The sequence below is a fragment of the Cricetulus griseus genome, chromosome 2 (assembly GCF_003668045.3).
Source record: "Cricetulus griseus strain 17A/GY chromosome 2, alternate assembly CriGri-PICRH-1.0, whole genome shotgun sequence".
Classification (NCBI taxonomy): Eukaryota; Metazoa; Chordata; class Mammalia; order Rodentia; family Cricetidae; genus Cricetulus; species Cricetulus griseus.
The window spans coordinates 261912155-261931058 of record NC_048595.1 but is presented as its reverse complement, the minus strand read 5'-3'; the positions used below and the strand labels follow the sequence as shown (position 1 = coordinate 261931058).

The 18904-nt window shown below is 43.6% G+C and overlaps 1 protein-coding gene and 1 pseudogene across 3 annotated transcripts in view; one reads left to right on the top strand and one right to left on the bottom strand.

Moving 5' to 3' along the window:
* Positions 1-18904, bottom strand: part of Fyn (FYN proto-oncogene, Src family tyrosine kinase) — a 194215-nt gene that overhangs the window by 137294 nt on the left and 38017 nt on the right. The gene's annotated exons all lie outside the window — the stretch shown is intronic.
* Positions 458-1811, top strand: LOC100770354 (annotated as a pseudogene).

Below are 18904 nucleotides of genomic sequence, written 5' to 3'. Positions count from 1 at the left end.
GCACCAGTGGGGATCTGACTGTTCATGTGAGCATGAGTGCAGAGAAACTGTCAATCCAGGAAGTAGAAGTAAACACTCCCTGATAGTCTGCACCTAAGGCTGGCTGGCGCGCTCTCTCTCTCTCTGTCTCTCTCTCTCTCTCCCTCTCCCCCTTTCTCCCCTCTCCCTCTCTTGCTCTCTGTTGCTCTCCCCCTGTTTGTGTGCACATGTGTGTGTGAGTATGTATAGATGCTTTAAAGATTTCTCAATAGCTTCTCTGAAAAACTAGCTTCTATTAAAATAAATTTTGGTAAAATAAAACTTTAATATTAATGATTCAATTAGCTATCTCATGAAGTTTATCTTTCTTTAAAACCTAGCATCATCATGTTACTTACCTCAGCTCTTAGCTGTCAGGAACAGTAATCAGAACCTGGTGTCTGCTTCTGTCATCCTCACCTTCTAACCCATAGCTACCATGCCTGACCGCATCCCCATCCACACTGACCAGGCTGTTGTCCAGATAGGTAATGCCTGCTGGGAACTCTACTGCCTGGAGCACGATGCCTTGGTTAGATGCCAAGTGACGAGACCACCAGGGAAGTAGATGACTCCTTCAACACCTTTTTCAGAGAGACAGGCACTGCTATATCATCTAAGTTTGATATACTCAGCAGGTGCCCCAGACAGTGTTTGTAGACATGGAACCCACAGTTACTGATGAAGTTCATATTGGTATCTACTGCCAGCTCTTCCACCCTGAGCTGCTCATCCCAGGCAAGGACGATGCTGCCAATAACTTTGCCTGTGGCTGCTACACCACTGACAAGGAGATCACTGACCCTGTCTTGAACCAAATTTGCAAGCTGGCTGACCAGTACGTATGCCTTCAGGGCTTCTTGGTTTTCCACAGCTTTGGTGGGGGGACTGGCTCTGGGTTCACCTCCCTGCTGAGGGAGTGGCTCTCTCTATTGATTATGGAAAGAAATCTAAGCTGGAGTTCTCCATTTACCAGGCCCCCAGATTTCCACTGCTCTTGTTGAGCCTTACAATTCTATCCTCACCACCCTGTAGCACTATGATTACGCCTTCATGGTACACAATGAGGCCGTCTATGACATCTGAAACCTCGACAGTGAACAGCCAACCTACACAAACTTTAACCGTTGCCTTATTAGACAGATTGTGTCTTTCATCACTGATTCCCTCAGATTTGATGGAGCCCTGAATGTTGATAGACAAAATTCCAGACCAATCTGGTGCCCAACCCTCACATCCACTTCCCTCTGGCCACATATGCCCCTGCCATCTCTGCTGAAAATGCCTAAGATGAGCAGCTTTCTGTAGCAGACCTCACCAATGCCTGCTTTGAGCCAGCCAACCAAATGGTGAAATGCGGTAATTGCCATGGTAAATATATGGCTTGCTGCCTATTGTACCATGGTGATGTGGTTCCCAAAGATGTCAATGATGCCACTGTCACCATCAAGACCAAGTGCAGGACCCGGTTTGTGGACTGGTATCCCATTGGCTTCAGAGTTGGCATTAATTACCAGCTTCCCACTGTGGTACCTGGTGGAGATCTGGCCAAGGTCCAGAGAACTGTGTGCATGCCAAGCAACACCACAGCCATTGCTGAAGCCTGGGCTCCCCTAGATCACAAGTTTGACCTGATGTATGCCAAGCATGACTTTGTGCATTGGTATTCGGGTGAGGGTAGGGATGAGAGGAAGTTCTCTGAGGCCTGTGAGGACATGGCTGCCCTAGAGGATGTTGAAGTTGGTGTGGATTCTGTTGAAGGAGAAGACGAGGAAGAAGGAGAGGAATACTAACCCATCCTTTCAGTCCCTAGATCCCAACATTAGCTGACAGACATCAATGCTTCTAATTATGTTCATTTTGGAATCATGTCTATCTTTTGTAAGGGTTTTTTATAAAGTTTCTTCCATGATGTCCCAAAGGAAAAGCTTTAAGAAAAAGAAAGCAGAAAGAAAACTCTAAAAAGATTCAGAGTAGATGTCTGTCCCAGAAGGCTGCACAGAGAGACTACGAGACCACACCTTCCACCCTCTCCTGGGAGCAGTGGTCAGGAGGACTGGCTTCAGAGGCTGCCTCCTCCAGCCAATCAACTGTCTGAACACTTACCAAGTAACAAAGACAACAGCCATAGTATTGACTTTGACTGCAGAATAAGCAGCAGATTTAAACAATGAGTTAGGAAGAACTAAGACATTTATAATTTTGTATGTCTGAAATATTTTCAATGAGATTTAATCTTTAGTCTAATAAAACTTCTGTTACAAATAAATAATGTAAACAAACCATGTCCAAAAAAAAAAAATAAGGAGGAGGGGGAGCGAGCAAAGACCTGGGAAACCATTCCTTCTCATTGCTGAATAATGAGATATATACATTTGTTCTAATGAGAAATGAGGCATATGTTTAATACAGTCCAGCCACAGACATTGGACGTTTCTGGAGGGTGGAATTTCTGTAATGGTGTTCTACCCCTTACAGAGTATTCTTCATCACTGAAATCTCCTATAATAAAGTGTTTATTATCTTAAGTGTCATTAAGAATATGTAACACCTTTACCTCACAGGATTGCCTGTATGTGTAGAATCAGGCAATTCACGAGTGGGGGGGGGGGGACTCAGGTGACGGTCTCATAATTGCTATGATACTGCTCATGAGGCTGCTGCTGTGCTACCAATACTGCCTAGCCAGGTGGAGACAATATACTTGTATCTACCTGTAATATTTGTATTAGCTTTTCTTTAAATGCCTTTGATTTTGTTATATTTTCAAAACTATGGCATCTATTTGAAAACAAAAAGAAATTTATCAAATTATAGAAATACAATTAAGTTCAAAAGGTAAATATTACCTATGAAAGATTCACTACTGATCTGAAACACAGTTATAGTTACCAATGTTAAAAGCAACTCCACTCAAGGTGGTGAAAGCATTTATATATCTTGCTTACAGTTAGGATTCAGTAACTGTAATAGACAATCTTTCTGCAACTCAAACCTGACTGTGAAGAAGGAAATAACACAACACCACAAAAACTCTCTTTAGGGGGAATAAAATTAAAACTCAAGAAACTGGTACTCCATAGACCATATGGAGGTCGTGGTTTCTCAGTAAAAAACTTCCATGCACTGGTACAGAAGCTTGCTGCTGTATTACCAGAATCAGCACAGTGCCGACTACATGGCCAGAATGAAAAATAAAAATAAATTTGGTGGATGAACAGCACTATATATAAATTACTAAGATACAGTTATATGACTGAATTTAAAATTTTTTAAAATATGAGAATCTAGATGATTCAGAAACTAATTTTTAAAAAACATGCCAGGTACCGCCAGAGTAACGGAACTATGCCATCTGCTGAGGTGTCGTCTTTACTTCTTCACTTTTGTTTTTTTAATGGAGTGTGCTAGATATCTCTGTATTTTGTTCAAATGACTGCAGGACCTGGAAAAGCTGCCATTCCTATCGATACATGACATACTGCTTTTATTGATCATTTTATATAAATATCTACATGGATATTTCTGTTGAAGTTTTGGAAACATTAGCTGTGCTGTCAGCTCTGGGAAAAGTATCCTAGTTTACTGTGTTGAGTTAGCATTGTACATAAATCAATAGCCATACTGATCTAGAAACATTAACATTAAATTTTTCCATTTTTAAGGGATGGTGCACTATACTAAACATGTCATGTCTTGTCTAATGGGTTTGATTACAGAAAGTATTCTTTAAATAATGAAAAATTGTACTGTAAAACTATAGTCAATGACCAAGAGTCTACAGCGCTTCATTAAGTGTTCAAAATCAAGTGTAAACTAACCAACAGAGCCTAAGATCCACAAAGGAAATCCTGTCTCCCTGGAAGCAGATTCCTAAGGCAAAGGATGGGACTTGGATAATTTTCACTTTTTTTTCTGCATTTTTCAGTATGTTTGGATTTACAAACAAACTAACAGTACCCATATACTTTCTATTCAGTTGGCAGAGGTCCTGTCCTTTATGTGTTTATCCAACCATTCAAGCTTTGGAGGGTGGTAACAGTATCAAGGTATAGTTGACAATGAGGCCAAACTTCAGACAATGTCTTCCTGGTTTCTCAAGTATTCTGTATCTGAAGTACTCTTTTCTGCGGGTTACTCCTGTGTATACACACCCTAACACATATTGTAGAACAGCTGCCCAGATGTGCTGCTCAGTTACATCACAGTTATTTACCAGTCTTGACACCCTGTACCTAACTACTCTGAGTGTGGCCTTCTTAATTTTCTGGCTGACCATCACTGCCCAAGGACGATCTCCTGGGTTCTGTATTTATCTAAATGTATTCGCCATTGATAGCCTCCAACTGTCAGCTCCACACACAAAGACTTCAAATTATTTGGTAAAGAAGCATTGCTTTTCTTGAAGGCTGGATGAGTTTGAAAGTAGACAGACTGTACTAATAACCCATGGTTTCTTATCATTCTTTTCTTTCAATCTAAGAGAAAATGTGAGCATTGCCTGATAAACAAAAGCTAAGTGTCTCTTTTCAGATTCCATTAAGAACGATGTGTGTCCTTCACTGGGGTGCTAGCCTGGTTCCTACAGTGCTGGGCTGCCATTCTGGCCAGTCTCAGGCTGCCCTCTGAAACCTTGTATCTATCTATGCACGTGTGCCTTGAAGAATCAGCCAACTGTGAGAAGGGCAGAGAGAACACAGAGGGCCTGATGACTGGCAAGTGTCCCGCTCTGGGTGCCATTTATCTGAATTACTGAGGTGTGATGAAATGTACTCCTGCCAGGCTGATGAAGCCCAGGGTTCACCATTCTGAGAATAAGCTTTGTGTTTTCAACCCTGCACCGAGATGGCAAGCTGAAGGATTGAGAGAAACAGAGAACTATGCTGGCTACGCACATCCCTTCTAGCTCCTGGGTGCCGTATCAATCCAGCAGGAATGTGGGTTCCTGAGGACAGCTACAGCATGTGCCCAAGATGCAAAGCATTCTATACGCCTGAGGCGTAGAAGCAGTTGGGTGAATATGATCCAACGGGCTATGGCCTTAATGACTTGACATAAATACCTTTCTCTTCTTTTTTTTGAGATAGGATCTTCCTTTGTAGCCTAGGATCTCCTGAACTAAGCAACACAGGCTGCTCTGTTTTTCTTTCTTTTTGAAAGGTATGTTGGCGTATGTAATAACTCCAAGGTGGTGAGTGCTGTTACCTTTCTGCAGGAAGTGACTCGTTTTTGTAATCAGGCTCCACTGATGTCAGTACCACTCATTTACAAGATGCTGGTGAACCTATCACCCGCACTGTCTGATCCCCACAGGCTGCTGACATGGAGCCTGGCTGTGGGCTGCCTCCAGGGTCTGGTTCTGTCTCAGCCAGGGGACCTGACCCAGAGCCCTGCTGCTGCGCCACCGCTGACTAGTTTCCTCTGATGCTGCTGTCATGTGCCATCTCTACAAAGCTGTCTACATGTGAGCCACAGTTATCTCCTAAGGGACAAAACTGCAAATAAACAGCACAGAACATGACCTCAGCTGTTGCTGCTGGTCTCTCGTTTTGTTTTTACAAACTGTGGCGTTTCTGCAGTTCTGATTTACAAGTAGTACTTGACCCCACTTTCTTTTCCCGTTCCTTCCACTGCCTAAGCCAATCCCATGAATCTCCCTATAGCAACCCACCACACCCCACTTGGACCTCCCCATAGCAGCCCCACACCCCACTTGGGCCCCACTCTTCAGTTCACCAAGCTTCAAAACTGTATTCTTAAAAAGTTCAGCAGCAACCTCTGACCTGTGAGACTAAGTGACTTCCCTCACCAGCTGGACTATGATCCTCTCACTGAAACTACCCTCTCCCTTCCTTGTCATCAGAGGCCAGAAACAGAGAGCAAGTCAAGTGTTTCTTCCTCTCTCTTGCCTCCTCAGTCCCCTACACCCACCCTGCCATCAGCAATCTGATAGTAAGTAAAATAAAGCTTCCCAAGGAGTCTGTAAATTCCAGTACACTATAAATACAGGGTTTGTGTATGGACACAGCCACTTTATTTCTTTTTTCTATTCTCATGTCATTTGAACTCTTATTCCAACATGCAATCTGCAACTCAAATTCTCCAACCAGATCTCCAAGTGCTGTCTGGTGACAGCTTCTGATCCTGAAAATTCTTTCCTCTCCACCTCCCTCTAAAGCACAGCTCTTGACCCACTTTCCCCAGGACCCTTCTTTACCACAGTAAACAGAGCTTATCCATTGGAAGCCTGAGCACCACCCCCCACCCCCGCACCCCCACTCTCCACCCACACCCTTACACACACACACACCTTCTCCATAGTAAATAGAGCTTTACTGTGCTGTTACCTTGAGGCAGATTTCAGTTACACACACACACACACACACACACACACACACACACACACACACACACACACACAGTGCATGCAGAGGATCCAGTTTCCTGTTTCTTTTTTTCTGTATTTTTTTTTTTTTTTTTGGATATTTTGAGACAGGGTTTCTCTGTGTAGCTTTGAAGACAAGGCAGGCCTAGAACTCACAGAGATCTGCCCGCCTCTGCCTCTGCCTCCCTGATGGGATTAAAGGCCTGCAGTGCACCACCACTGCCCAGTTCAGTTTCCTGTTTCTTTACTGTCAAATTTGTGCTTACTGATTGTTTCAATTTGTCTATGTAGGGGATTGCATGATTGATGATTCTAACTCACTCCTGGTAACAGTCCCACTGCCCCCACTTTCTTCAATACCCAAATAAAATTTTAAAATATCCCCACACACTCACCCGTGGTGTCAACGCGTCAATGCAGAAGTAAGAAACCCATCCACTTCTAACAAAAACAGCTTAAGGATCAACTAAACACCCAAGTTACTTTCTTCAGCCCATAAACCCAAGAGCACTGGATGACCACGGCACAGGCAGGGAAGGCGTATCACAGCCACCAGATGATACATGTTTTCTTTGGTTTCTTCTTTAATCAGAGCTATTAACAGCAGGCAGCAGGACACTAAATGAAGCCCTCAGCAATAGACTCACGTTGTATGTGACAAGGCTCACTTCATGAGCCTCAGCTATTTCCTACTGAAGGGACTCTGTCTTAAGGAAGCCCTCTTTATACAACCACTGTGCATTTATACTCCCTTTAGAGACAGATGATACTTTTATGAAAAGTGAATTGCATACAAAATACTATCTGTTGTGGCAAGATGCCAAAACATAAACTTGTTTAAAATTTACAAAATCAAACCAGCAGATACTGCTACTTCTTACAACCAAAATAGGTTATGTGTAAACTTCTCTTTTAAATAGCAGGGTGGTTATGATCTGCTATTAGCTCCTCATTAAGATGAGGAAGAGAAAATTAATTCAAAATCATTAGGAAATTACCTGAGAGGCAGACTAACTGTAACTTAAAATAAATATACTAACATGTTGACCATGGTGTTTAGAATATGTAAATTTAGACTTATTATTGTATAAATTTTATATGCTTAGCTAAATTAGAATGATTTAACTGAAGGGACAAAACCACCACATTCACTTGTTGACTTGGTGAACATATACTGACAGGTACTGTGACAGGGAGGTACGCAATGACACTGTTTTAGACAGCTTACAGTCCCATGGAAAACAGACACAGATCATAAAGACAGCAACGTAAATACTCTAATTACTGAAATGCTGTGCTGAGGGATATCTACACTCATGTAGCTGGAAGAGCAGAGATTGATTTATGTCAGCCAGGGTCATCACTGATTTCGAAACAGTACCACAGCACAATGCTGCTTATGCTAAACAACAAACCATATTACAGGGGAAAGGGTCATGAAAAGAAAACACAGCCAGGGATTAATCATGGTTAACCCTGAAATAGGGAGTGGGAAGATGGTTTTAATTTATTTTATGAATATGAGAATTTTCATCTGTATGTGTGTACTGTGTGCTTGCCTAGTCCCTATGGAGGCCACAAGAGGGTGCTGGGCTCTTCGGAACTGAGTTACAGGCAGTGTTGTGTTGCCCTGTGGGTGCTGTGAACTGAATCCAGGTCCTCTGTAAGAGCAAAAAGTACTCTTAACTGCTAAATCATCTCTTCAGCTCACAAAAGGTGGTTTTAAAAAGGACTCTTTTTTAACCTTATATACTATTATACTATCTGATTTTAAAAATAACTTTTTAGCATAATACTTGAAAATGATAAAAAAAAAAAGTTCACCAAAGCAGACAGTGTAGAAGGCAAAACAGATGGATGAGGTAGCAAAGAGGAGTCACAGGAGCCAGAAGAGGCCAGTGCTGAGCATCAGAGCAGACGACCACACTGCAGCCACCTCTGTGACCAGGAGAGCCTCTGCTCTGATCTGGAATGTGGCTCCATCAGTGTGACAGCAGGAACGCCACTGCAAACAGCATGTGGGGAATGATCATGTGTCACGGGACGGGTGACATGCTTGAGCAAGGTGAGTTGGGAACAAGGGAAACTAGGCCACTGTCTCTCTTTCGTGTCCATTATAAAACTCTAATCATAATGTGTTTGTGAATAACAACCAATTCTTGTGGCCAGAGACCATGGCTGTGGGAGCTAAAAGGAATGAGACAGAGCCCAGGAACCAGTTATGTGAGGCAGCCAAGAGGCTGGCTCCAAGATGGCAAATCACCCTATTTTAAGAGAGAGACCATAAATGTATTTTTATTTGTTTGCTTGTTTGTTTATTTATTTATTTTTGATTTTTCAAAACAGGGTTTCCTTGTGTAACAGCTCTGGCTGTCCTGGAACTCCATTTGTACCCCAGGCTGGCCTCCAACTCATGATCCTCCTGCTTCTGCCTCTTTAGGCAAATCTGACTGGTGTGGGCCACCACAACCCACTATTTTCTTTTTTAGTATAAACCATCTTGATTTTTAAATGATGGCTCAATTTAAAAAACAAAACAATCAATCAAGCAAAAACAAGGAGGGAAGTTGTGGCACATGCCTTTAATCCCAGGAGGCAGACGGAGGTGGATCTCTGAGTTTGAGGCCAGCCTGGTCTACAGAGTGAGTTCCAGGACAGCCAGGGCTACTCATAGAAACCCTGTCTCAAAACACAATCAAAAACCTCACACACACACACCCCCAAAAAACAAATAGACAAAACCCAACAACAAAACCAAACCAAACCAAACCAAAAGCAAAACAAAACAAAACAAAAACCATAATCACAAAATGAAAACATGTGTGTGCTTCCTCAGTACTGAGACTTCCTAGCATGCAGCTGAGAAGAAAATGTCGTATCAAAGTATATGTTTTTCCTTCCTCTTCCCATTTTAGGAATGAAAACTTTTTACACAGTGCTCTCTCATCTTTTAAACATAAGCAATATTTGAATTAAAAAGTCCCCCCTTGAGCAGAAAGGATATGTGATAGGTAAGGTTTTAGTTGCGGGGTGATGGTAGGGGAGGAGGGGAGGGAGAGGGAACTGGGATTGTCATGTAAAACAATCTTGTTTCTAATTCAAATAAAAAAAAAATCTGCCAAAAAAAAAAAGAGTCCCTCCTCTTCCCTTCAGAATTCTACAATCACATGCCCTGACCTCTTACATCATGCTAACATAACAGACAGCTGTAGTAAGTGTTAAAATATGTGTCTGGGTGGGACTCACAATTAACTGCTAAATTTTTAAAGGAAAACATAAGGAAGGGCAGAAAAATCCCACAAAAATTATGTGAACCTTCAAGCTAACTTTCAGTTTATCAAATTTCCTCAGGAAACAACTTCCCATTTGTAGCTGACTAATACTACAACACGCCCAACAATTTCATTAGAATGCTATTTTTAATCAGCTCGGTGTATCACTGTGCCTCAGGACCTGGGAGCAAGCACATGAAGTCATTACAGTCACTGGGAAGTGCATAGCACTGGTAACTGGGACATACTCTTAACAGGATAGCATCTCTACAAAGGGATCATGGGTGTGTGGTCTCTAACGTCTTCACTGCAAATTCTGGAAAATTTGGACATCTGTTGTGAGATGTACATTTAATGATGGCTCCTGGGCTAGCATCCCAGGGGAGATGTCGCCACTGGTCCTCACTGCACTTCCCTTTGGTGTATTGGGGATAAATTTGGATGAGAGTAAATGAGTGTCCCTACTTGGGAATGACCTTCCTGCTGGGGCAGCAAACACAGTCTCAGGCATGTGGAAGGGTGTCTCTCTGTACACCAGACTGAATTGTCTACTAAAATCCATAACAGAGGTCAGCCAGTATACTTGAAGAGAACATAGAGGCTGCACTATCAGTTAATACTGGAGACATGGCTGCCTGATTCCCTACCCTAGCCTGTGTCCCAGGCATTCCTGTCTTTACCATGCCTGCAATTCACACTCCATCCTGCTCAGGCTTAGCCCCTGCCTCAGAGGCTTCACCTTACTTGCTTTCATTCTCCACCCCAGGTTTCCCTTGGTATCTGTTTTGGTTTGCATTTAACCATTTCCTTCTCTAGACTCTTCCCTTCTTCCATTTGGTATTCTTTTCCCACCACACTCCCTGTCCAGTCACCACCAGCTTTCCGTCAAGATGCTGCCACCAAATGCATCCCAGGGCAGCATCATTATTACCCCTATCAAGTCTACAAGTTCACACAGTGAACCAATGTGTTTCCCAGGAACCATCTCCATCCTCCCATACTTGTGAGGAGGAACTGCCTGTCGTTTTCTCTGTGCACTGCAAGCATCGCTTAGTTGTCCAGACCTACCACTAGCACACGCTGGGTTTATAGGATGGAAGGAGCCCATCACCTCTGGTATGTTGGAACAGGGCTCTGGAGTTTTCTAGGATCTCTTTGGACTGAGTTTTCAAACAAGACAAAAATTCTATTTCCTAAGCTTTACCTATAGATTTTGCTTTTTTTTTTTCCTTCAGTTTACCTATGATGCTTCCAAGATGGATGCCAAAATATATATTTAACTGCTTTAGTGCTAACAACACGCAGGGTTTTGATCTAGCCACTGATAAAATGTGGACTAGCAAAGGTTTGGGTTATTTAGAAGTATTACACAGAAGAAAGATGGATGATTTTATAATTAGAGACCTGGGCTCCAGTGCCAGCATTTCTCCACCACACAGCACTGGTCAGATATTTAGTGTCAGTTAACTGAAGATATCCACACCTGACACACAACATTTCTGTGAGGATTATATTCTATGAGGAAATACAGAAGAAAGCCTAAGAGCACAGCTGTCAGCAGCTGGAAGGAAATGAACAACGAACACCCCTGTGCTGTCACCTTGCAGAACAGTGTGAGTTCTGGAGTTCTCCTTTGCCCACCCTTCCGGAAGATTCTTCCTAATCTTGGCTGTTTTGTGATGCAGAGTCAGGAAGAAAGGTGGTAGGAAAGTGAGTCATAGCTAGGAAAATTTGGGGGACACATGTGCAAGAGTTGGGATGTGTGGGTGAAGCTGGAGGGACAAAGGGAGACTTGGCCTGGTGTAGACTCTGTATCCTACTACGACATTGAGAGATCCAGTAAACAATTCACCGTTTTGAAATTGTTATCACTAGACTATATAATGCTTTACAATAACATTATAAAATGATACAGAAGGGCTGAAGTGAGTATCCTGCCCATTTTTTAAACTAATAAATGTGGGGGTAGAAGTGACCCACAGGTGAAAAGAAGTGGTGGGGGGAGCCGCTCAGCGTGGTGAAAAGGACTGGGGAGGCACAGGAAGGTGGCCACAGCCAGTGGGAGGCTGGAGGCCAGGCCCAGTTCCCACCCCTGACTCACTGCCTCTGGTGAGTCATTAGCATCTCTGTGTTTCAGTTTCTTCCCTTGTAAAACCACAGGATAGGACTACTGCATTATTATGGCACCCCAGTTGGCCTTTATAAACTGGTTGGAAAAATGCCAAGAGCTTAGTCCTCCTTGCTTGGCTTCCATTACAACTTAGGCAGTAGTATCATGCATATATGTGCTTAGATTTATACATCTTGATGTGTGGCCACATGTGAGAACATACACATACATATATAAACACACACACATTTTGGAGATAAGACTGCAAATGGGACTGTTTAAGCAGAAAGCTAAGAGTCATCTGACTTGATTGACATGATACATATCTATGTCCAAACAACCCTGAATCAAAAATACATAGATTTCCTGAAAACCTCAAAGGAAAGGCTATCAGCCTCCCCACCCACCTGCATGCACCACCCACCTGCGTGCATTCCCCATTTTGCTTCCTGGGATCCTTGAATTTCATGAGAGATAGATGAACTTCTTACACCTGCCTCACACGTCTCAGTGATCACTGCCTTTGGCTCGTGTCTTCCAAAGCTAGGCTAAGTGGCCCTGTTCACTTTCTTAAGCCATATACCCAGAACAATACCTTGCTCCTACCAGCCTCTCTACACAGCTTTATGATTAGAAATTGAATTCTGTGTTAAACTTTGGTAGAAGTCACAAACCCGTGACAATGGAAGGGACCTTTTAGGGATGTGCAGAGATGAGAAAACAGGCTCGTGGGAGAAGCTTGCTGGTGTCTACACTGAATTTCCCTTGCACTTTGTCTCAGTGCCTCCATATACACCTCTGATCCTGGGGAAACAGAGAATCTGAGGGCCAAGGAAACAGGACAGCTCTGAACTCACCTGAAGCAAAGGAGTCAGAGAACAATCTACAGCCTTTATTCATAGAATGGCAAAGCCCCAGAGAATAATGATAGTTCTGCATACACGGCAGTTTTCATCTAAAGACCTCAGCACTTACGAGGTCCTCACTCCACAGTGTGAGGTGTTAGTATCTGTTCTTGGTCAAGTGGAGTAAGAGGCAGGGTGCTCCCCGGCCTTACTGCAGGCTGATCTGAAGACACTTTGGGGCACCGCGCGCTCCTCATAGTTTCCCCATCCTCACCAACCCCACCAGCAGCTTTATAAAGCTATTACAGGGACAGCAGTGTGTCTTCTCCTAGATGCCCCTACAACTGCTGCAGCCCATGCTAATTTAGGGTGTAGAGAAACAACAACACTAGGCACTTGGTACTCGGTTATGCCATCTCTCCTGTCAGACCAGCAGAGCCTGGGACTTCTGGAGCTTGTCCTAGAGAAAGGCCACCCACAGCCACATTTGAGGTCTGTGAAGGACAAAGCAACTTGGAGGCTTTGCCTACTACCCACACAATCACAGTGCTCCAAACTACTCTTCAGTTATTTAAGACCTACACTACAGGCCAATTAGAGGGAGTTAAGACAACAAGCCCTGCAGAGGAGTCTATGAGACCCGGCTAGACAACATTCTTCCTTCTTTGGGCTGATGAGGAAACAGTGAATTTGAAGCTGAAAGGTACTCACCACTAAGCTACCCAAGCCCTGTTCTCACAGGCAGGAGGGCTCACCCTCTTTCACAACCCTGACCTGAGATGATAACAGGCTAAATGGTGGAGACCAAATCGAAACCAGCAGCACAGGGCCCACCTTTCCCCATGCTGAGCTCACAGCCCTGGACTTTCTTGTCCTAGCTGGATGGACTTTCTGTGAGCTCCTCTCTTCTACAGCTCCTGAGTCTATGTTGCTGGCCTCCTACTTAGGCCAAGAGCATCATGACCCAACTCCCTAGCCTGTCTTCTCAGGTTCCGGCCCCATGGAATAAGTGGGATTTTTACTAAGTTCAAGATTCCCTAAGGTTTTTCGAGACACCTTCTGTGTGTATCCTGTGAATAATTTCTGTGACCAAGTGAATTTAAGAGACCTGTGTATAAAACACTTCGAACAACTGCGGATTCTCAAATAGTTAAAAAGTTACTACGTGCCATGGTTTGAATGCCAAAAGCTCAAGTTTTGAGCACACAGGCCCTAGCTGGTGATGCTATTTTGTGAGGTTAGGACATGTTGGAGGGGAAGCACGCTCCTGGGCAGGCAAGCCTCTGGCCCTTCCTTTTTCTCTCTGCACCCTGGCAATTGCTGCTGTGAGGTGTTCGTAAATACTATATGATCCACTTAAATGAGGTACCTAGAATCAGAATAAACGAAGAGAAAGCACAATGTCTGCCATGGGGGAGGGGAGAGGCCGGAGGAAGAGGAAGAGTGGGAAGCCACTGCTGTGGAGGAACAGGGTTTCAGCTTTGCAAATGTAAATGTAAATGTCATGGTGCACAGTACCACGAATATACCCAATGACACTTACCACACACTCAAGTTTTCTGTCATGTGTATTTCACTTCAAATACATGAGATGGGTGTTCTTTCAGTTTGAACTTTTCAGAGCCTTTAATGCTCTGTGCACTAGGAATCCTTGAGCCCGGAAATGCACGAGCTCACCCTCTGCACAACCCATTTTCCACAGTGCCTCTCAGGACCATGCACTTCAGAACTCACTGTAGGGATGAGACACTGAAGGCGAAGCAAGCTGCTACAAAGTATCAACTGCTTCGCTCACTAGCTGATGGCCTGGGACAAGTACAGCTTTTGGCCTTCAATCCGTCTCCTGATAGACAAGAGCAAGGCCTGTGTAACTCTTCTCATTGGCTAATGGGAAAATCTAGTTTCCGCGCGCGTGCGCGCGCACGCTCGTGTGTGTGTGTGTGTGTGTGTGTGTGTGTGTGTGTGTGTGTGTGTGTGTGTGTGTGTGTGTGTGTCAGTTGTGCTCGTGCACACATTATAGCAAAAGGGGAGGCTGGGAGGCAGAAAGCCAGGGTTAGGAAGCTGACTTTATTGCCGTCTGATCTTCAACAGGCCATTTGGCCATTGATTTGAGGCTTAGCTGTCAAAATGAAGTAGTGGGAGGAGATATCTCTAAGGTTGCTCCCAGCTGCATAAGTCTACGAAATACTGAGACAGACAAGCTGTGGAACCTGCCCAACTCCCTCCTCAGATATTTAGGGGTGGAACCTGTGTCTGACTGGGTGCTGAAAGAAGGAACAAACTGAAGTCTTTGTACTACTTGGTTACCCAAGAGGTGGCCACCACTTCCTCGTGGCCAGCATCAGAAGAGGATGCAGGGCAGTCAGGGGCTTATCTTCTAATGCCCTTGGTACCTCTCCTCTCAGATTTCTAAAAGTGTTCCAAAACTGTATTGACCCACTGACCCAATGGAGCCAAGAAGACAGCACGGGACAGCTGCTGAGTGAGCAGAGCTACATACCAGCACAGAGACAAGGATGTTTAGGACCATCTCCTGAAGAGCTCAAGGACTTTAAAACTACACAAAGTGTAAGACACCCAAGCACTGCTAGTTGGCAGACTGGCAATCTGCCTGGAGACCCTCTTAGATGGGCAGTGTAGCAGTAGTACATGGAGATGGGGGTAAGAGTTCCTGGAAGGAACCTAGGGAACCTGGCTGTTGGGGAGGGGAAAGGTTCTGCATCTACTGTGGACAGTGACAGAGACCCAGCAGAGACAAGGAGGTGGGAAGCAAGACACCACACGCAGGAAGGACTTGGCTGGCAATACATGACTTGATGAGGGCTGTCAGAGTTTAGGGATGGGGGCCCAGGTACCATGAGACTGGGACAGTTTAAAGGACAGGAGTGGAAGGCCTGTACTATGGTAGCGCTGGCAGCCTAAGGGTCAGAAATGACAGTGCTGTCAAAGGAGCACACCACAAGAAGCCATCAGGCATGCTGTGCAAAGGGAGACTGGGCTGAGGGAGAAGTTTATGACTGATTGAGAAAGTAATGGGGATACTGGAAGTCAGTGGTAGTGGAAAAGAATCTGTTTCTGTCATATTGAAACTGGAAATTAAGATAAGTGGGTAAAGGTGTCTAATCTGTAGGCAAGCAGACTTTTGAGAGAAGAGGTGATGGGATGTTTGGCACATTTTTGTACAATCTGCTCAGCTAGGATGGATTTCTATCTGCTCTTCAATAGACATTCAGGGTGTCCAGGTACTTTTTAAAGTGGTATTTGGCATTTGTGTTTGGATGATTTCTCTTCTATTTGCTTGGAAAATCTGCTTTGTTAGAATATATTAAGATTATTATGCTTAATATATTATGCTAGCTGTGGTGATACACACCTTTAGTCCCAGCAGTTGGGAGGCAGAGGCAGGCAGATCTCTGAGTTCGAGGCCAGTCTGGTCCACAGAGTGAATTCCAACCAGGGTTACACAGAGAAACCCTGTCTTCAAAAACCAACAACCAACCAAACAAAAAATTCTCCTAAAGCTATTTGCCACCAAATTTAAGAACTATGGGCAAATTCTACACCTGCTGTCTTATCAAAGTTAAGGTATAAAACCCCAAAGACAGTTGGCATTGCTAAATATTTAATTCAGAAGGTTTAAAATTAAAATGCTAAAAAGCACACTTTTGTTGTTGTCGTCATTAGGGTCTTGCTAAGTTGACTAAACTGTTCTTGAAGCTGGGATCTGCCTTGATCTGCACCACGATGGGATTATAAGCCCCTCTTAAAAGCATATTTAAAAACCTTTCAAGTGCAGGTTCCTTGTAAAAACTAGCATGTATGGCTTTTCCCTGCCTAAACTGTTAATATTCACAGCCAAATCAAGGACTCTGCCAAGAACAGTCCACGGCACTACTTCTAACAGTTACAGCCTTACAGTCCCCCAAAATGATGTGATCAAGTAGACTGTGCAGTAATGACAATAAATGTGACATGCTGTGTTACTATAGATAAATATAACATCCTCCCAACCCATTTAATTACTTCCCGTGTAAAGCAGTGCAATTAACAAAACTGTCTGAATTCTGAAAATGGGAAAAGCCCTCCTGTCTCTCTTAGATAGTTTTACAATCCTAACGATAGACTTAGTGAAACCTTTTAAAGGAAAAGATGATTACATTAAAATGACGGAGGCATGCAAAAATTCATCACAAAGTCCTTCTGTTGTCTGGTGGGCTGGATGCTTCATCATGCCCTGGAGAGGTGGAAGAAAGGATAGAGAGGAATCACAACTTTCTGAGGGAACACTGGGGACCATGCACCACACCGGAAGGTCAAGAAGACATGTTCAGCCTATCAGGTAATCATGAGATATCTTGAGGAATACTGCCTGTGGAACATGAGCTAATGATGTTACATATCCATTTCTTCAGGAATGCAAACGATCATGCAAGTTGATACAACATTTTCCCTCAGAAAACAAAACAACCCATAGTCTACTTCCTGGAGAGCTGCCTGCAGCTGCTAGAATCCACGGCATCCTAGTGCTTCCAGAGACAGTGTCAATTGACTGGTCTGTATGCAGTTCCCATCCTATACTCTGGTTTGCCTCGGACCAATTTGGGCTGGTATAGGACCATGAAAACCAGGCTATGAGAACTATGGCCTTACACATAAAGGTACTTGATGGGGGAAGTCCTTTATGTCTCCCTAATTGGTTAATGAATAAAACACTGCTGGCCAATAGGGAAGCAAGATAGGCGGGGCTAGGAGAGAGGGAGGATTCTTTGATGACTAAGTATTCAAATATATGAGCCTATGGTATCCATTTTTATTCAAACCACCACATCATATAGGGCCAAATATTCTTTCTTACTCATCAATCATTTCTCTAAAATTATCATCAGTTGTCAGTGCTAAAACAGAAGTCCCAAGAGGGCGTAATCAGAGCTGGGCCACATCAGGATAGAATAGAAACCACACAATAAAAGGACATCGCTCATGGCTTGTGGGTGTGGACTGGGTGAGGCTAGTTTCACCAGGGAAGGGGAAACAGGGAATAGGAACCAGAGTAGAGAGAGGGAGCACTGACAGCCAACTGGCAATAGCCTTGGGAGTGGGTTAGATGAAACATCTTTTAGTTCCTGAGACAGACAGTACCAAGCAGAGAAGCTTGTCCACGGTCAAACAGCTGGCTAGAGAGAGAGCAGCAACTGGAATCCAGACTGACTGCCCTTAAACTCACTCTTGTAATTAATTTTATTATGAAGTTACATAATCACATTAGCAAACACTGAGAAGAAAATCCCATCATCTCAGCCCCCAAAAACACCTGTTGGCATTTCAATGTGATTTCTGTAGACTTTTCCTCATAGAAATATTGTTTTCAAAATTAAGCTCATAGTTCACAAGTGATTTCCTAGCCACCTTCCTTCTCATTTAACAATCTAAACATCTATCCCACTTACTTAGGAATTTGGGCAATCGACATTTTTGACTAAGACTTTTCCCTTTACTGCATCAAGTTTTATGCAACTTCAATCATGGGACATTAAGATTCCTCCGCATCTTTTTGGCAATATATGCCTATTAGTTACAGAGCACCATGGTGCTTCCTCCAACTGGAAATGTCAGCATCAAAAGTTTCAAACAGTCAATACATAATGAAAAGCCATGATGTATTTATCTTGAATATCCCAGCATCAGTGATGTCTCTGGCCTGGAATCAAATGCATCTGATGGATGTTATTAATGAAGAGGGTCCAAAAATAACAAGTTAAAAAAAGCCGCCCTTCTCAGCCTCCAGAGGCCATGTACTTTTAATGGTTTAATGCTCCACTTTCATTTCAGTCATAGCAACAGAAGAGTTACCCATATGCAGATCTACATTCTGAAAACTGGGAATTCTCTGAAAAGCAAACATACCCTTCTGGCTTAAAAACCAGGGAGGTCAGAATTCGCAGTCAGTCAGCTCACTGGGAGCTGTGTCGTAGCTCACAGTAACTCACAGTTCATCATGCCAGAGACCTTTGCCTTGGGGGATTTGTTTATTTTGTTGTTTTCTCATTCAGGTCAAGTGAATGAGAGATTCTTAAATGAATGAGAAGTTTCGACTTTTCATCAGGTAGAGCTAGGGTGTAGAAGAGACAGCAATGTCAGGCCTTGTGGAAGTGTGCCTAACATGAAAGACACAAAGCATACAGGCAGAAGGAGCTATTGTGACTGCAGGAAGGTAATGGCCAGAATACGGGCATGCTTCTGTGGCTATCTGTTTTGAAAGCTTCTTTAGGATCCA